General features: G+C 43.0%; 1 protein-coding gene across 1 annotated transcript in view; it reads left to right on the top strand.

Moving 5' to 3' along the window:
• The window catches only part of LOC126151236 (uncharacterized), a 349,750-nt gene that overhangs the window by 217,451 nt on the left and 110,915 nt on the right, over positions 1-21,384 (top strand). The window lies entirely within an intron of this gene.

The raw sequence follows: 21,384 nt of genomic DNA on the forward strand, positions 1-21,384 counted from the left end.
ACGGGGTGTTCGAAAAGTCTCTCCGCAGTGTCGTATGATTGTTAGGTCGCAGTGAATATTGTTGTTGTTGTGGTCCTCAGTCCTGAGACTGGTTTGATGCAGCTCTCCATGCTACTCTATCCTGTGCAAGCTTCTTCATCTCCCAGTACCTACTGGTGATCCCTTGATGCCTCAGAACATGTCCTACCAACCGATCCCTTCTTCTGGTCAAGTTGTGCCACAAACTTCTCTTCTCCCCAATCCAATTCAATACTTCCTCATTAGTTATGTGATCTACCCATCTAATCTTCAGCATTCTTCTGTAGCACCACATTTCGAAAGCTTCTATTTTCTTCTTGTCCAAACTATTTACCGTCCATGTTTCACTTCCATACATGGCTACACTCCATACAAATACTTTCACAAACGACTTCCTGACACTAAAATCTATACTCGATGTTAACAATTTTCTCTTCTTCAGAAACGCTTTCCTTGCCATTGCCAGTCTACATTTGATATCCTCTCTACTTCGACCATCATCAGTTATTTTGCTCCCCAAATAGCAAAACTCCTTTACTACTTTCTCATTTCCTAATCTAATACCCTCAACATCACCCGACTTAATTCGACTACATTCCATTATCCTCGTTTTGCTTTTGTTGATGTTCATCTTATATCCTCCCTTCAAGACAGCATCCATTCCGTTCAACTGCTCTTCCAAGTCCTTTGCTGTCTCTGACAGAATTACAATGTCATCGGCGAACCTCAACGTTTTTATTTCTTCTCCATGGATTTTAATACCTACTCCGAACTTTTCTTTTGTTTCCTTTACTGCTTGCTCAATATACAGATCGAATAACATCGGGGAGAGGCTACAACCCTGTCTTACTCCCTTCCCAACCACTGCTTCCCTTTCATGTCCCTCGACTCTTATAACTGCCATCTGGTTTCTGTACAAAATGTAAATAGACTTTCGCTCTCTGTATTTTACCCCTGCCACCTTTAGAATTTGAAAGAGAGCCGTGAATATACCGCAATGAAACTCAGTGAAATACAAGCTATTAATTCATTGAATATTCATTTTTACTTACAAATTTTCACGTTAAATGTTGAAAGTGTCCCCCTGTTGTTGCATACACAATTCAATTCGTATAATCATGTTTCCAAACACAAGCTGTAACATTTCTTCTGTAACAGAAGCAGTGAAACTGGATATTGCAGTTTTCAATTCATCGATGGATTTTGAACGGTTTTTATAGACAGTTGCTTTCGCTGCACCTCAAAGAAAAAGTCAGATGGTGTTAGGTCAGGCGATCGTGGAGGGCAGCCAGAGTCCCTGTGAAATTATGCGATCGCCAAAAACACTAACAAGCCGTGACATTCATCAAAAAGCGAGCTGTATGCGTGGATGCACCATCTTTTTGAAAATAACTGTTCAGTATTTCACTTAACACAAGTTCTCCTATGAATGGGTGCGGAATATCACTGTAGTATCGTTGTGCCTTTATTGTTTCGTTGAAAATTATGGGACCCACAATCCGACGTCTAGAAATTGCAAACCAAACTCCTATGTTCATAGAATGAAGTGGTTTATCATGAATACACAATGGATTTGCAGTACTCCACATACGAGAATTTTGATAGTTCATGTACCCAGATAAATGAAATCACGCCTCATCAGTGAAAACGTTTCATTAAGAATATGCATTCCATTTTGTTGTACGAAATTTTTCAACCATTGACAATAATGCAGTCTCTTGCCATGATCAATATTTTTCAGTTCTTGCACGACTTTCACTTTGTGTGGGAAATTTCTAAATTTTTCCTTACAGCTATTTGGGCCGTTCCGACACTAACATCGATTTCCTGGGCGAGTTTTCTTACTCACTTGTTCGGGCTCATGGACATTTTATCGGAAATATCGAGTAGTTTATCCTCAGGCAAAATGTTAGGACGACCACTTCTCGGTGCATTTGTCACTGAAAACGGTTCAAATGGCTCTGAGCACTATGGGACTCAACTTCTGAGGTCATCAGTCCCCTAGAACTTAGAACTACTTAAAAATAACTAACCTAAGGACATCACACACATCCATGCCCGAGGCAGGATTCGAACCTGCGTCCGTAGCGGTCGCGCGGCTCCAGACTGTAGCGCCTAGAACCGCTCGGCCACTCCGGCCGGCTCTGTCACTGAACCCGTACTTCGAAATTTGTTTGTCAAATCTCGCACAGTATCGCGATGCTAAAGTATTGTCTCCGGGAAAACTGAGTTAAATGTTTGACGAACTGAAACTGTGTATTTACAGCCAGCTTTGAACACTTGCTCGGCTAAAAACACACATTCTTCAATGGTTAGCATTTTCACAGTGACAAAAACGAAACAAACGAACAAAGGAACTTAACCTAAAAGTTCACGTCAACACATAACGACACACACCAACGATACTACTGACGCTGGCTGAAATAAACGAAACAGTGGAATGTTGGGAGAGTCCACTTGAAGGGAAGTAACCTAGGCAGGCGAACAATCATACGGCACGCGCGGCTAACAATCATACGTTACTGCGGAGAGACGTTTGGAACACCCCGTCTTTCTCGCTCCCTTCATACACTGAATAGCCAAAGAAACTGTTACACCTGCCTAATATAGTGTTGCGCCCCCGCGAGCACGCAAAAGTGCTGCAACAGGACTAATGTCTCAATTACTGCTGGAGGAAACTGACACCACGAATCCTGCAGGGCTGTCCATAATTCCGTAACAGTGCGAGGGGTGGAGATTTCTTCTGAATAACACGTTGCAAGTCATCCAAGACATGCTCAATAATATTCATCTCTGTGATGTTTGTGGCCAGAGAAAGTGTTTAAACTTAGATGAGTGTTCCTGGAGCCACTCTGTAGCAGTGCTGGACGTATGTGTGGTGTCGCATTGTCCCGCTGGAATTGTGAAAGTCCATCAAAATTCACAATGGACATTAATGGATGTAGGTGATCAGACAGCATGCTTAGGTACGTGTTGCTCTGGCGTAACATCAAGCGCCGTCACGTCGGCATGGAACGTTACAGCAAAGAGGGCTTTGAGACGACGTCAGCCAATAGTATAGGGCGACACCACGACAAGAGCGGCCCCTATACGAAGAGAATATAAGCACCGCTCCGCCTAGCCGCGGCCGCAATAGAAGACGAGCCGTCATCCAAATGCTTTAGCCGTGACTTACGAACTGTTGCCTTTTGCTTCCATTGAACGGGTATATACCAAAGGACGCTGATTACTGCATGTCGCCAATTGCTTGCGACACCTGTTTGTGAAAACGTAAAGTTAAGTATTGTCAATTTAACTTGCTGTCCTGATTACAGTGAAACGAATAAGAGGGGAGGGGGAGCAAAGAAATTTGTGCCTCAACCTGATTTAAGGAAGGGACTGTTGACTGTAGACACCTTGAGGCATTAATGACTTGTCAGTTTGCTAGTGCGTGGGAGTTAACTGCAGATTTGCTTGAATTGTTGTCTAGCTATACGAGAAAACACCTTCCTAGGCACCCTATATTAAAGGAGTGGGCAGGATACGACAAGTGGCACCAATCAGAGTCATATCTAGACGTATCGGGGGTTCAATGTCCCTCCAACTGCGCACGCCCCCCACCATTACAGACCCTCCAACAGCTTGAACAGTCCCCTGCTGACATGGATTCCTCAGGTTGTCTCCATAACTGAACACGTCCATCCACTCGATACAATCTGAGTCGAGACTCGTCCGACGAGGTAACTTGTTTCATCACATCACCAGTTCAATGTCGATGTTGACGGGCCCAAACGAAGAGTAAAAGTATTGTGTCGTGCAGTCAACAAGTGTACACGAGTGGGGGCCTTCGGCTCCGAAAGCCCATATCGATGACGTTTCGTTGAATGGTTTTCGCACGCTGACACTTGTTGATGGCCTAGCATTGTAATCAGCAACATTTTGCGGAAGGGTTGCCCGTCTGTCACGCCGAACTATTCTCTTCAGTCGTCGGTGGCCCCGTTCTTTCAGGATCTTTTTCCGGCCGCAGCGATTTCGGAGATTTGATGTTTTACCGGATTCCTTTTATTCACAGTACACTCGTGAAATAGGCGTACGGGAAAATCTGTACTTTATCGCTACCTCGAAGATGCTGTGTCCCATCGCTCGTACGCTGACTACAACACCACGTTAAAATTCACTAAAATCTTGATAAATTGCCATTGTAGGAACAGTAACCGATCTAACAACTGCACCAGACACTTGTTGTCTTATATAAGCATTGCCATAATCTTCCTGTTTACATATCTCTGCATTTGAATACGCATGTCTATACCAGTTTCTTTGGCGCTTCACTGAGCAATTGATAACCAACGTTACGATGGCAAAATAACCTGGTCATGTGCCCACCAACATGTAACACAATGCTAAGTATTGAATGAGTGCCTTACTGTGCACTTGTCCGACTGATGTAATGGTTGTTGTTGTTGCCGATGCTGTTTTTGTTGTTGTGGTCTTCAGTCAAAATCTCTGCTTAAGTAAATGTCAGTACAGATTGCTGCCATGTGAAGGACCCGGGTTCAATTCCCATACCGCCACGGATTTTTCCTGGGCCGGAGGTCTAGCACGGACGGCACCCAGCCTCGTGATGACAACTGAGTAGCTACTTGATCGATTAGAAGCGACCGCACGGCCTGGTAAGTCAGGAAACCAGCTTGGAGAACGGGGTGTTGACCACATACCCCTCCATAATGCATCCACATGATACTGCAAGACAAGGAATGAAACGGCGGCCGGTCGACACACCTTAGACCTTTAGGCCTTCACAGCCTGGCAAAAGAGTTCGTTTTATTACAGCAAATCCTTGATCCTCATTGATTTTTACTCCTATTCACTAGCAAACTGATGATTCCTTAATGCCTCAAGGTGTCTTCAATCAACAGACCCTTCCTTAAATCAGGTTGTGGCACAAATTTCTTTGCCCCCCCCCTCCCTCCCGTCTTATTCGTTTCACTGCGTCTTCATCATTTACACAACCTACCCATGTAATCTTCAGCATTATTCTGTAGCAACACATTTCAAAAGCTTCTGTACTCATTTTGTCTGCAATTTATTTCATCCACCATTCACGTACACACCAAACTATACTGACGACAAATACCTCCAGAAAAGACTTTCTAACATGAAATTTACATCCGATATCAACAAATTCTTCTTTTACACAAACCCTATTTCTGCTACTGCCAGTTCTATATTTCTTATCCTCTTCAAGTGTATCATCTACAGTTATTTTGCTACCCAGATAGCAAAACTTAGTTACTACTCTTAGCTTCTTATTTCATTAAGTAACTCCCTCAGAATCGCATAATTTGATTTATTTAAATTCCATTACCCGTGTTTTACTTTTGTTGATGTTCATGTTTAACCGCTTTTCTAGACGCAATCCATTTATTTCAGCTGCTCTTCCAAATCCTTTGCCATCTCTGATAGATTACAGTGTCGTTGCCTATCCTCAATATTTGTATCTCTGCTGCCTGAACCTTAATTCCCTTTCAGAATATCTATTTATAGGCTGCATTGCGTTTTAAGCTACAATTGATACCACTTAGGTGGCCACTCTAGCACCTCGCAAACATTGTATTCTTCAATCCTTTCAGAAAAAAATATCCTGTCCTGATACTTGCTGAAAAGCGAACTAATCCACCAAGTAAGAGGGTACGAACAATTTCCACTTGCTGGACACTAGTACGCCTTCACATTATACAACGAGTCCTGAAATACTAGTGGCTCTAAGGTACGAACAATTTCCACTTGCTGGACACTAGTACGCCTTCACATTACACAACGAGTCCTGAAATACTGGTGGCTCTAAGGTACGAACAATTTCCACTTGCTGGACACTAGTACGCCTTCACATTATACAACGAGTCCTGAAATACTAGTGGCTCTAAGGTACGAACAATTTCCACTTGCTGGACACTAGTACGCCTTCACGTTATACAACGAGTCCTGAAATACTAGTGGCTCTTAACGATTCCGCTTAACGCAAATCATTAATGTAAAACTGATTATCGTCAGTGCATAGTAAGTAATCATAAAGTAAACGACACTCAGGAATTAGGGCTTGCGCCATTTCCGACTGGCCGACGGCTTCCTATATGGCGGTGTGAGAAGCAGTCTGTAAGAGGCAGTCTGACGAAAACGAGACAGATGGAAAAAAGTAAATAAACTGTTTATTCTTTCAAAAGTAATCACCATAACTATTAATACGCTTACCTCACTGTGAGACAAGATGGGTAATACCTTCAATGAAAAATGGTTTCGGTTGCCTAGAAAACCACGATTGTACCCAGGCGTCCGGAACAAGCTGACAGCCACTAACGTCTCTCTATGGAGCTCCAAAACTTTGAGAAATCGCATATGGAGATATCGTGACTGTGAACCGCGGCGGCTCGTCTCGAATCGATCCATCACTACATGCGTATCTTGCTGTTGAACAACCTTGCGTCAAGCCCATCGATGTAAGTGCTATTCCAAGAAATTCCTTGAGGGCGTAATTTGCCCACTCCAACTGTATGGAGGAAGTGTGAGGGCTTCCCTGTGAAACTTCTGCAGCATGCTTCAAACAACCAGCACACACACATGGCTGCACTCATTGTTCTATAGGCAACTGCAAACTTTTTTTCAGAAAGGCATTCACTATCTTGTCTTGCAGTAGTGCTGTGCCCCAAAAAAGTTCAGCGGACGAAATGTAAATTTCTTAAGGTTTTCTCCAGCCCCAGCCAGGCAGTACAGAGCAGCATAGGCGATGGCGGGCTAATCGAGTAAGTCACTGGACAGTATTTTCGACATCATATCAAAGCACTCCACCCGGATGGGGTCTGAGACACCAGTCACAGCCGAGATGCATATAACTACTGACACCGCAACACGGTGACTAGTAGTGAAGTAACAATTTGTAACTCAGAACACTTGCGTGTTACCAATAAATTCACATACTTCAAGTTTAATTCTGCCAAACCTACGCGCCCCCCACTCCTCCCACTAGGACTATGTCAGAAGCGTAGTTATAAAGGTATGAACAATCGACCTTAGGACCTCAAAGCATTTAGTTGTAGCACCAGACTGTCTGTGTCTAGAGCAGGAGTGCATGAAAGGCTTTTGATTTTCAGAGAAACCACGGCTAAAACTGGGTGACGATAATCGAGTGGCCACCTGTCGACTGATTAACTCGCCTGTGGTGGTGCAGCTGTAGGACTTGGAAAATTTCACTGATGCAGGGATCTGGTGTGTGCTCAGTCACCCTTGTCAGAAGTCAGCCAGTGTACTGCAACTGTCTGGCCGGGGAAGGTGCCTTCGTGGCCTGCTAGCCACCGAGTCACCGTCGTCCACAGTCCTGGTCTGCCCCTGAGGAGTGGCTGGGGCATTGCTGCAGTGTATCAGGACATCTGGTGTCGGTTATCGCACCCAAGTGCACGACACATGGATAACGAGTACACACGAGGATGAACAGCCTGTGATACTCAGGAGGGTCTGGGTGGGCTGCACTCGTTCTCCACCCACTGGTGACCCACGTGACGCCACGTGTGAGTTAACGAGCATTGCGCTCTCATTTAAATATTTGGCCGAAAGAGGCAGCCTACAGAATTGTGATACGAATCCTGCCGTCCAGGACCGCATGCCACAAGGGCGCAGATTCACCACGAGATGGGGAAACTCTCAGAAGTCTATTGTCTATTGAGGCCCAAGAACTGTAGTGTGTGAGTGAGACAGACGAGAATCTACGTCATAAGGAATCCCAGCAGAAGCACTTTGTGGCCAAACAGACGTAGCAGTGTTAAATATGGCGGACCTAAGATCGGCCATAAAGGGAAACATTTATGAAAACTATTTAATTCTGTAGTAATGCAGGAAATTGAGGCACATGAATTTTAATCTGCCATTCTCCATAAATTTTCATGGTGATCCCAAAAAAACTTGAATATTGATCATATCTATAATAGTTTACGATTTATTGTTAAATTGAAATTCACAAGTTTTGTAACGAAGATGTTGTTGTTGTTGTTGTTGTGGTCTTCAGTCCTGAGACTGGTTTGATGCAGCTCTCCATGCTACTCTATCCTGTGCAAGCGTCTTCATCTCCCAGTACCTACTGCAACCTACATCCTTCTGAATCTGCTTAGTTTATTCATCTCTTGGTCTCCCCCTACGATTTTTACCCTCCACGCCGCCCTCCAATACTAAATTGGTGATCCCTTGATGCCTCATAACATGTCCTACCAACCGATCCCTTCTTCTGGTCAAGTTGTGCCACAAACTTCTCTTCTCCTCAATCCTATTCAATACTTCCTCATTAGTTATGTGATCTACCCATCTAATCTTCAGCATTCTTCTGTAGCACCACATTTCGAAAGCTTCTATTCTTTTCTTGTCCAAACTATTTACCGTCCATGTTTCACTTCCATACATGGCTACACTCCATACAAATACTTTCAGAAATGACTTCCTGACACTTAAATCTATACTCGATGTTAACAAATTTCTCTTCTTCAGAAACGGTTTCCTTGCCACTGCCAGTCTACATTTGATATCCTCTCTACTTCGACCATCATCAGTTATTTTGCTCCCCAAATAGCAAAACTCCTTTACTACTTTAAGTGTCTCATTTCCTAATCTAATTCCCTCAGCATCACCCGACTTAATTCGACTACATTCCATTATCCTCGTTTTGGTTTTGTTGATGTTCATCTTATATCCTCCCTTCAAGACACCATCCATTACGTTCAACAGCTCTTCCAAGTCCTTTACTGTCTCTGACAGAATTACAATGTCATCGGCGAACCTCAACGTTTTTATTTCTTCTCCATGGATTTTAATACCTGCTCCGAATTTTTCTTTTGTTTCCTTTACTGCTTGCTCAGTATACAGATTGAATAACATCGGGGAGAGACTACAACCCTGTCTTACTCCCTTCCCAACCACTGCTTTCCTTTCATGCCCTCGACTCTTATAACTACCATCTGGTTTCTGTACAAATTGGAAATAGCGTTTCGCTCCCTGTATTTTACGCGTGCCACCTTTAGAATTTGAAAGAGAGTATTCCAGTCAACATTGTCAAAAGCTTTCTCTAAGTCTACAAATGCTAGAAATGTAGGTTTGCCTTTCCTTAATCTTTCTTCTAAGATAAGGCGTAAGGTCAGTATTGCCTCACGTGTTCCAGTATTTCTACGGAATGCAAACTGATCTTCCCCGAGGTCGGCTTCTACTAGTTTTTCCTTCGTCTATAAAGAATTCGTATTAGTATTTTGCAGCTGTGGCTTATTAAACTGATTGTTCGGTAATTTTCACATCTGTCAACACCTGCTTTCTTTGGGATTGGAATTATTATATTCTTCTTAAAGTCTGAGGGTATTTCGCATGTTTCATACATCTTGCTCACCAGATGGTAGAGTTTTGTCAGGACTGGCTCTCCCAAGGCCGTCACTAGTTCCAATGGAATGTTGTCTACTCCGGGGGCCTTGTTCCGACTCAGGTCTTTCAGTGCTCTGTCAAACTCTTCACGCAGTATCGTATCTCCCATTTCATCTTCATCTACATCCTCTTCCATTTCCATAATATTGTCCTCAAGTGCATCGCCTTTGTATAGACCCGCTATATACTCCTTCCACGTTTCTGCTTTCCCTTCTTTGCTTAGAACTGGGTTTCCATCTGAGCTCTTGATGTTCATACAAGTGGTTCTCTTATCTCCAAAGGTCTCTTTAATTTTCCTGTAGGCAGTATCTACCTTACCCCTAGTGAGATAAGCCTCTACATCCTTACATTTGTCCTCTAGCCATTCCTGCTTAGCCATTTTGCGCTTCTTGTCGATCTCATTTTTGAGACGTTTGTATTCCTTTTTGCCTGCTTCATTAACTACATTTTTATATTTTCTCCTTTCATCAATTAATTTCAATATTTCTTCTGTTACCCAGGGATTTCTACTAGCCCTCGTCTTTTTACCTACTTGATCCTGTGCTGCCTTCACTACTTCATCCCTTAAAGCTACCCATTCTTCTTCTACTGTATTTCTTTCCCCCATTCCTGTCAATTGTTCCCTAATGCTCTCCCTGAAACTCTGTACAACCACTGGTTCTTTCAGTTTATCCAGGTCCCATCTCCTTAAATTCCCACCTTTTTGCAGTTTCTTCAGTTTTAATCTACAGGTCATCACCAATAGATTGTGGTCAGTGTCCACATCTGCCCCTGTAAATGTCTTACAATTTAAAACCTGGTTCCTAAATCTCTGTCTTACCATTATATAATCTATCTGATACCTTTTAGTATCTCCAGGGTTCTTCCATGCATACAACCTTCTATCATGATTCTTAAACCAAGTGTTAGCTATGATTAACTTGTGCTCTGTGCAAAATTCTACCAGGTGGCTTCCTCTTTCATTTCTTAGCCCCAATCCATATTCACCTACTATGTTTCCTTCTCTCCCTTTTCCTACACTCGAATTCCAGTCACCCATGACTATTAAATTTTCGTCTCCCTTCACTATCTGAATAATTTCTTTTATTTCATCATTCATTTCTTCAATTTCTTCGTCATCTGCAGAGCTAGTTGGCATATAAACTTGTACTACTGTAGTAGGTGTGGGCTTCGTATCTATCTTGGCCGCAATAATACGTTCACTATGCTGTTCGTAGTAGCTTACCCGCATTCCTATTTTCCTATTCATTATTAAACCTACTCCTGCATTACCCCTATTTGACTTTGTGTTTATAACCCTGTAGTCACCTGACCAGAAGTCTTGTTCCTCCTGCCACCGAACTTCACTAGTTCCCACTATATCTAACTTTAACCTATCCATTTCCCTTTTTAAATTTTCTAACCTACCTGCCCAATTAAGGGATCTGACATTCCACGCTCCGATCGGTAGAACGCCAGTTTTCTTTCTCTCTTGAGTAGTCCCCGCCCGGAGATCCAAATGGGGGACCATTTTACCTCCGGAATATTTTACCCAAGAGGACGCCATCATCATTTAATCAGACAATAAAGCCGCATGCTCTCCGGAAAAATTACGGCCTTAGTTTCCCCTTGCTTTCAGCCGTTCGCAGTACCAGCACAGCAAGGCCGTGTTGGTTATTGTTACAAGGCCAGATCAGACAGTCAATCATCCAGACTGTTGCCCTTGCAACTACTGAAAAGGCTGCTGCCCCTCTTCAGAAACCACACGTTTGTCTGGCCTCTCAACAGATACCCCTCCGTTGTGGTTGTACCTACGGTACGGCTATCTGTATCGCTGAGGCACGCAAGCCTCCCCATCAACGGCAAGGTCCATGGTTCATGGGGGGGGGGGGGAGGGGGTAACAAAGATATGAATGATAAAATCTGAACGCTTTAGTCGATCTTAGCGATCGACATTTCATGTAGAAGCGCATCATTAAAATGACAAACGTGGTAAATATTAACTGTAACTTTATTTGTTTAATATGTATAGAACATTTAAATTATCAGTATTTTCAGTTAAGCATCAGATCATCATTTCCTCCACCCAAAACACATCGAACGATGACAGTATGACACCTTATTGAATCATTAGGTAATAGAATATTTGTTGTAAAGCATAGTGCATAGTAATTAATTTTGTTTTTTATTTATCTGAAAGCACATTGGTGCAAGGCTACTGGCCGTGATATTCAAAGTTAAGAAGGAAATTGTGTTGGTTCTATGTAGAAGAATTTAACGTTTATTATGAAATGGATATTGTTGCTACTTTATTTACAACGTGAAAGTGGTCAAGCTTTGATTATATAAATACGTTAAAATGTAACATAATGTAGAATAAGCTGTAGCCAGTCAGATGAATGGCCTCAGGAAAGGGAGCTGCCGTAGTCAGTTGAGCGAAGATGTTCGTCTCGCGCGCCGGCCGCTGTGACCGAGTGGTTCTAGGCGCTTCAGTCTGGAACGGTGCTGCTGCTATGAACGCAGGTTTGAATCCTGCATCGGGCATGGATGTGTGTGATGTCCTTAGGTTGGTTTGTGGTTTGTGGGATTGAAGGGGCCAGACTGCTACGGCCATTGGTCTGTCCTTAGGTTAGTTAGGTTTAAGTAGTTCTAAGTGTAGGGGACTGATGACCTCAGATTTAACATCTGTCCCTAGTGCTTATAGCCATTTTAACCATTAAGTTAGTCGCGCGAGAAAACACGGCCGGGGCGGGCAGAGAGACAGTGCTGGTGGAGACGCGGAAGCGGATGGTCGGTCTTTAGGTAGCTTGGAAGTGAAACGACTTTGAAAATTTCGTGTTATGTGGTATAGCGGGACTTAGTCTCTGAGTGGTGAGCAGCCGCGCGCTGGTGTGAACTCTAACTTCTCGTGTCAAGTATTGGACTTTTAATTCGCGATGAGATTGTGAATGATCGAACTGTGTCAAATGGATTTGCGCTCGAGTGTATCAGTACTCTAACTACGACCATTTTCGCTATTAGTTTGCTTTATGAATAAACATTCTTCTAACAAAAGCGCAGCCGTGTAGCCTACATCATTTATGGGTCGCTAATTTAGTTCCCGATATTATTATTACTGTTATAAAACTCCTGGAAATGGAAAAATGAACACATTGACACCGGTGTGTCAGACCCACCATACTTGCTCCGGACACTGCGAGAGGGCTGTACAAGCAATGATCACACGCACGGCACAGCGGACACACCAGGAACCGCGGTGTTGGCCGTCGAATGGCGCTAGCTGCGCAGCAATTGTGCACCGCCGCCGTCAGTGTCAGCCAGTTTGCCGTGGCATACGGAGCTCCATCGCAGTCTTTAACACTGGTAGCATGCCGCGACAGCGAGGACGTGAACCGTATGTGCAGTTGACGGACTTTGAGCGAGGGCGGATAGTGGGCATGCGGGAGGCCGAGTGGACGTACCACCGAATTGCTCAACACGTGGGGCGTGAGGTCTCCACAGTACATCGATGTTGTCGCCAGTGGTCGGCGGAAGGTGCACGTGCCCGTCGACCTGGGACCGGACCGCAGCGACGCACGGATGCACGCCAAGACCGTAGAATCCTACGCAGTGCCGTAGGGGACCGCACCGCCACTTCCCAGCAAATTAGGGACACTGTTGCTCCTGGGGTATCGGCGAGGACCATTCGCAACCGTCTCCATGAAGCTGGGCTACGGTCCCGCACACCGTTAGGCCGTCTTCCGCTCACGCCCCAACATCGTGCAGCCCGCCTCCAGTGGTGTCGCGACAGGCGTGAATGGAGGGACGAATGGAGACGTGTCGTCTTCAGCGATGAGAGTCGCTTCTGCCTTGGTGCCAATGATGGTCGTATGCGTGTTTGGCGCCGTGCAGGTGAGCGCCACAATCAGGACTGCATACGACCGAGGCACACAGGGCCAACACCCGGCATCATGGTGTGGGGAGCGATCTCCTACACTGGCCGTACACCACTGGTGATCGTCGAGGGGACACTGAATAGTGCACGGTACATCCAAACCGTCATCGAACCCATCGTTCTACCATTCTTAGACCGGCAAGGGAACTTGATGTTCCAACAGGACAGTGCACGTCCGCATGTATCCCGTGCCACCCAACGTGCTCTAGAAGGTGTAAGTCAACTACCCTGGCCAGCAAGATCTCCGGATCTGTCCCCCATTGAGCATGTTTGGGACTGGATGAAGCGTCGTCTCACGCGGTCTGCACGTCCAGCACGAACGCTGGTCCAACTGAGGCGCCAGGTGGAAATGGCATGGCAAGCCGTTCCACAGGACTACATCCAGCATCTCTACGATCGTCTCCATGGGAGAATAGCAGCCTGCATTGCTGCGAAAGGTGGATATACACTGTACTAGTGCCGACATTGTGCATGCTCTGTTGCCTGTGTCTATGTGCCTGTGGTTCTGTCAGTGTGATCATGTGATGTATCTGACCCCAGGAATGTGTCAATAAAGTTTCCCCTTCCTGGGACAATGAATTCACGGTGTTCTTATTTCAATTTCCAGGAGTGTAGTTCCCGATATTATTAATACTGTTATTATATGTTATGTTAACTTTGTATTTCGCCAACTTGCCACCAGCCAGACAATTTAACCAAAGGGTCACAAGTGTCTAATTTAGGGCGTGTGATGTGACACGTGCGGTTCATCCCCTAGACGAGTTTAAGCCAAGTCATTTCGACGAAGAGGAACCGCATGTGAGCCCGAACATCTTTGGGATATTAGCAGCAGCTGCCTACGACCCAGGACAACGGGTGTTGCCGGCAATATGAGAGCATCAGCACATTCCGCAGTAGGCTGTGTTTGCATCCACACAGTGCAGCCATGAGGGCAGCTGGAGTGCTGTGTAAGACTGCTTCAATATCCACGTGTCAGCACTGCCACTCTTTAACTGCACGTTCCAGTGTGAATCTTCCCTCACGAGTTCTCTCAAATTTATTAACAGTTACGGCGATTACTTTTGAAATAATTGTAATCTGGTAGTCAGGGAGAGGCAGGATAAGACAACGATTGTGGATGGGGCCGTAATCAGCTACCGTTGGCTACAGTAAACACATACACTTTATTTTAAAAAAAAATTTCAACAATCATTTTAAAAGATTTTACTACACTGACAGCTGAAGGCCTTACGAAGAAGGAACTAAAATTTTTTGTCGACTGATGGCCACACGCAACTTCAGACTACGCAATAGCTGAAGTCCTGAATCACAAATGAGGAAGGCACTTACACTTTAACAAATACTAAGATATTTTCTTCTTAAACAATCAAGACACTGTAACAAGCTATAGTAACGCCTGAAGACCTTATTAAGAAAGAATTGCAAATTATTTGCTGGCTGAAGGCCACAAGCAATGTTGCATACAATCAACGGCTGAAGGCCTGATTAAGGAAAGTTCAAAATTTTTCGTCGGCTGATGGCCACGAGCAATTTCAGAATACACAACGGCTGAAGGCCTGAATTACCAATAAGGTGGACAATTACACGTTAAAAATACTAAAACCGTTTCCAAACAATCTTAATAAACTGTAACAAGTTGTAGTGACGGCTGAATGCCTTATTAAGACAGAATTGAAAACTATTTGTCGGCTGAAAGCCACAAGCTATGTTACAAACAATTAACGACTGAAGGCCACAAGAAATTTCGGAATACACAACGGCTGAAGGCCTGAATTACCAATTGAGGAAGGCACTTACACATTAACAAATACTAAGATATTTTCTTCTTAACTAATCAAAACTGTAACAAGCTATAGTAGCGGCTGAAGGCCTTATTAAGAAATTATTGGTCGGCTGAAGGCCACAAGCAATTTCAGAATACACAACGGTTGAAGGTCTGAATTACAAGTGAGGAAGGAAGTTACACATTAAAACATTAGGATAAATTTTAAACAATTATGATAGCTTGACCAAGTAAGACGGAGTGAGCCACAGACGGTGCTCCTTGGATCGACCTGAGGAAGGTGACTACCACTATGTAAGTGGTGAGACAGATTGCCAAGTGTAATGTTCACCTAACGAGGGCAACTCAAACTAGAGACGGTTTAACCGCCGATCAACCTTCTTAGCAAATCCAACTATCGCCAGATAACCAGTCAAAAAAATGGTTCAAATCGCTCTGAGCACTATGGGACTTAACATCTGTGGTCATCAGTCCCCTAGAACTTAGAACTACTTAAACCTAACTAACCTAAGGACGTCACACACATCCACGCCCGAGGCAGGATTCGAACCTGCGACCGCAGCAGTCGCGCGATTCCGGACTGAGCGCCTAGAACAGCTCGGCCACCGTGGCCGGCAGATAACCAGTCGAACGATGGAATAATTCAGGCAAAAGCGAAGTGACAGACAGCACTGCGTCTCCAGAATCCGGTGATTGAAACACCAAAAGGCAGAAGGAACCACTATAACCCAGGTAGACAAGGAAAACAATTATCCATACCCTCAATCAAGGAAGCTGTCAAATTACACGGCATGCCGGACAGCATCGGCAAGACGATGAAAGTACGCTGGCGCAAAATACGCTAACCTCCAGGGCAGGTAACGGGGGCGTTAGCGGCCACTAGGCAGTAAGATACCGCTAGTTGCACTTCAGCAATAATAACACTAAATCCAAACTAACATCAAACAGTAGGAGGCGGCTGACAGCTTCCGCCAACGTGACAGACTCCGCTTGTTGCAGTTAGTCTCGCTGAACCTGGGAGCAGCAACACACAAACAACAGTGAGATCTCAAACAGTGGAGGTTTGACTCCTGGATAAGGTTCCCTCAACTTCAAAGTCTTGGGTTCGGTCGTCGGCTGCAGCCCCTCGATCGTATAGAGCACGCCGCCAGCGGTCTCAGCCTGTTCAAGCGCTGAGACCTCCTCTCTGATCCGTCCGAAGCAGCACTGCTGACACACACGACGACGCGGAAATACTAGCCGTGACAGCAAAGATAGTACCACAGTACTGGCTATCGATAATCGCTTAGTGGCGCCATTAACACAAGAAGGAAACGAGATGCCACTACTAAGACCCCAAGTTATGAACGGCAAGAAAGCGAGCCGCACATGGCTCAATAATAAACCTACTTTTCCATCTGTCTTGTTTTAATTTGACTGCATCTCACACGGTTGTGGGACATGTCACCAGTTCCTGCAGCCATTAGCGCCTGTGGATGAGTTCCACTGCTTGTTTATTCAAACAGCTCCTCTTGGGGGTTACGAAGCTGAGTGGACCTTGTTCCACAACTTCCTATCACAGAAAAATCTGAGGAGGTACCGGGAATCGACTTGCCTACAGAGGTGGTTGTAAGATAAGAGAATGAAGCTTGTTCATGTTGTTGTTGTTGTGGTCTTCAGTCCTGAGACTGGTTTGATGCAACTCTCCATGCTACTCTATACTGTGCAAGCTTCTTCATCTCCCAATATCTACTGTAGCCTACATCCTTCTGAATCTGCTTAGTGTATTCATCTCTTGGTCTCCCTCTACGATTTTTACCCTCCACGCTGCCCTCCAATACTAAATTGGTGATCCCTCGATGTCTCAGAACATGACCTACCAGCCGATCCCTTCTCTAGTCAAGTTGTGCCACAAGCTCCTCTTCTCCCCAATTCTATTCAATACCTCCTCATTAGTTATGTGATCTACCCATCTAATCTTCAGCATTCTTCTGTAGCACCACATTTCGAAAGCTTCTATTCTCTTCATGTCTAAACTATTTATTGTCCACGTTTCACTTCCATACATGGCTACACTCCATACAAATACTTTCAGAAACGACTTCCTGACATTTAAATCTATAGGAGCTCGATGTTAACAAATTTTTCTTCTTCAGAAACGCTTTCCTTGCCATTGCCAGTTCTAGCGTTAAAAGGTTTTTTTTTTTTTTTTTTTGCTTTTCACATTTAACCAAATATAACATTGATGATGATAATTCATGGCAATGTTTGCCGACAAGATAAAGAATGCAACCTTTTAACACTAGATTGCGTACTCACGGCAGTTCTCCTTGGCCGTTTCTTGGTACGACTTGGAAAAAGAGAAAAATTAATGAATGATCGACGATGCGTCGGTTCTCGTTTGTGTTTAGGAGACGTACGGATTGATTGCGTGAAAATAGTTTCTCAAATGACCTCTTAACCCGGATTGCTTTCACGCAATCAGACTCTTCAATGAAATTACCTAAGGGACCTATTTGAATAATAAAAAAAATGGAAATGAATGCAAAACAGTGAAATTTTGTAAAAAAAAGTTGTCAGATCGTAAATTGAACACGTTAATGGTCTCCCAAATACAATCGACACACCGCGATAAAGAGCGAACCTGTAACAAAGTTCATTTAAACATAAACATTATTTGTGGTTAATTTAAAGAAAAGAATAAACATAGATTTTCTGTACAGTGGAGGACAAGTATATTCTCAAAGAAGAAAGGCGTTAAACTATAAACATTACCAAATTTACAATGAATACAAAACTTACATTTTTATGTTTTTCTCATACATGGAGCAGTCCAACAATCGCTGCTTCTGTATGTGTGATATTTTGTAAAAATTACATGTCCTGGCGTGCGCGTAAGTATTTTTTATCGTCACAAAGTTTACAAAAGCGTTTTTGTTTTCTTGGTGATAACGTGGTTTTTCACACTAAACTTGTAGCGGTGCTACACAACACGTCTTAACAAGTCGGCAACCAAACATCAAAGGTAATGAAGTACATGTTAACATATCGGCGACCAGAAGTACAACCAACTATAAAGACTCTAGATTTTTCCTAACAAATGATAAATTGTTCTTTCTTCTGTTTCGCAGCTTCTTGCTATCAAGCGCTGCGGCAATGATTTTAAATATCTGCGCCCAGCGAGTCATAGTATTTAAAAGTACCTTTTAAACGCTGGCCGCGCGTCTTGGTGTAGGCGAACGTTATAAACAGATTTCGTTTTTTTTTTTTTTTTTTTTTTTTACTCTCGTGTTGTCATGCTTAGTATCACTGCAAACTACAGCTTGGTGGCTGTCCTTTTCTCATATGCAAAATGTCTGAAATCCAATAATATCACATTGCTTCCCGCGTGAGGAGCGATGACTCCGTCAGGATCATCGAGACTCACGCGTAGTCGTGATATTATTGCTTTCGTGAAACAAGTTAGTATTACTTGCAAAAATTCTTTACAATAGATTTTACACACTGCATCAGACAAAGTGGTTAACATACAGAGTATCGGGTAAGTATATTCGTACGACTGAAATTTATAGTAATTTGTCCATAGGGTAACTACATGACAATTGAACTGTGCCCTTTCTAATGTATTGTACAAGGATAACAAATGTTCATTTCTCGGTAAAAGATAATGAAATTAAGATAAAGAGACACATACATAGATACATTATACATGGCATAATAAATATAAAAAAAAAACAAAGAAATAAATTACTTGATTTCGCAGGAAGTCTGGGTGCTGTGTGCACTCGTGGAAAAAATATGTTACAAAAAATTGACATTCTTGTTTTACAGTGACATACTACAGGAATATTTTTGTCGTTGTTTCGTCGAAGATTTCTTGCAGTAAATACGTAGCACATTACTTATTTGTGGCTTTTATGACCTGCAAAAAAAAAAAGAAAATGTTTCACTACACTTGGGTAGGTATGAGTTGCACTGGGAGTGGTAGAACTTAGGGTATAAATCATAGCACTGCACTTGAGTGGGGAAATTGATTACACTTTCACAGTGGAGGAAAAGTAGGGCATCACTTTCACTGTGGAAGTAGGAGTAGTTGTCGGGGTGTGATGTTGCGTTGGAAATACGTCGTGGGTCAGGAACTGGAAGACTGGTTCTGCAACATGTTGAGCCGTATGGTGGCGGTCTCTATTTCACTTGACACTTGTCCGTGCTTCCATTTATGTTTTCGTACATGAAAAATACAGAAAAAAAGTCTGTATTAGAATGTGCTTACTTACTAATAACTTAGTCTAAAAGAAAATTGGATTAGGTAAGGATAACAATTGTTTATATACATGAGGTCTCATTCTCTTAGGAATGCTTAGTTCTCATATTTATCTATTTTCCTGGTTTTATTTGGTTCGACACGTTTTCGTCATTACTCGGCCTGGTCAGTAAATTCGGTAGCTATTGTCAAAATCGAGCTTAAGACTCTTCCGATTAGTGTCTTTATAATTTCACAAGGTACATGAGTGCTTAATTCATTGCTTTATCATATTTTATTTTGAATGCATTTGAAACACATTTGGCATCCGCGCTCGTTGTGCAAAGAAAAATTGATTGTTGAGCGCTCAGGGTACACAGTGTTACGTCCGTTGGTCACAATCACGTGATAATTACTTGACAGTTCCACAACGCTAGCAGCAGTATTCTGCGAGAAGCAGAGCGTTAGGTGTCTACTAGCCGTGGTGTGAGTTTTTACACAGTTTTTCATCGACTGGATTACGGAAGCAGCCAGATGCGGCGACTCCCGCAGCTGTTTCGAAGAATGTGTCCGTGGAAAGGCGTACAGTACCGTTTGTGGTAAGTACAACACTTATTCACTTTCACTCTTCGGCTTTCTACATCGTGGTTTCGTGGTACAAGTACTTACAACATTACTTCACACGTGGTATTTCACACGTGCCCTTGGAGTTATCACCTTTTCAGTTCACACTTTATTATTAATTCGTGTTCACATTTATTTGGTCGTCATGTTAAGGTTCACACGCACCACTTTTATACGTGTCCATTAATTACTTGTCTATAGTCGGTTCACACGCAGCAGCATATACGTGTCCATTTATTGCTGACTGCATTATTACTACAAAGTACAGTTAACATTTAGTATACATATCATGTCTAAAAATTATTTACAAAGAAATATTTAGTCTCTGTGACTACAAGGCCTGACGAAAAGCGTGTCTCTTGTTCGTAGTTTGTGCTTCCAAGGCACTTTAGGTTTACACTTTGTTCGAAATCTTGTTATTCTTTTCTTTTTACAATAGTTACTCTTTTCTCAAGTTCAGCTCTTTTATTTTCTCTCTATTACGTCGTTAGTTTGAAGACATAGTCAATGTAGCTTCGTTTACGTGATGAACAGTTCGTGTTCAAATTACCATTAGGGAAACTGGGAAGCTCGGTGTTCCCTGTCGTGCAATTGCACATAACAAATCTTAATTGAACTCGCAATTTGCGGAGAATAAGCGTAGCCCGTCGACAACCAATGTGTCACGACTATCCATTCGTATAGCCTGTATGTATCAATCATGCAACCAGCTCGTAAAATTTACTTCTCTACTGGATAAAGTAGGATGGTAAGAATACTGGTTAGAGGAAAACACAAAAGACTTTTATGGAGTGAAGAGTTTTGAAGGCAGAGTGTTAATGACGTATGATATGATGAGCTTCACATAAATTATTATCACCTTAGTTTTTCATAACAAATAGTATAATTAAATCGATACAGTAGTTTCAGTGTCGTCTGATCCAGCTCTCTAAACAATTTTCTATGCATATCTAAAATTACTTAAACAATGCATTAGCAGTGAACTGTGTCTGTTAACTATCTTCTGTTCCATGTATCGTAAAATTGTTTTCTAAAAAAAAATCGTCGTATCTCGAGGACTTGAAATAGATATTTCTAGTACTAAACTAATTTATTTATAAATGATCTTTGTATTTCAGCTGCACTGTGCCGTATAATTGTTATGAGAGTATACGGTTTTCTCCGTATTATAATAAAATGATTGAGTTGCGCACTTCTTTCCTGCTACCTGGATCGTTATTGACTTACTTGATTCATATATGCTAAGCTGCTGCTTTTTGCCTGCTGCGTTTCATAGGTGGTCTCATAAAATTTGTTGTCACACACTCCTTATGCGTAACATAACATTTACCTCATTAGAGTAAGCGACCTTGATATTTTTTTTTTTACGAGCAATCATTCTGGTCTGAATGATCATTT

Source organism: Schistocerca cancellata, chromosome 2 (genome assembly GCF_023864275.1).
Source record: "Schistocerca cancellata isolate TAMUIC-IGC-003103 chromosome 2, iqSchCanc2.1, whole genome shotgun sequence".
Classification (NCBI taxonomy): domain Eukaryota; kingdom Metazoa; phylum Arthropoda; class Insecta; order Orthoptera; family Acrididae; genus Schistocerca; species Schistocerca cancellata.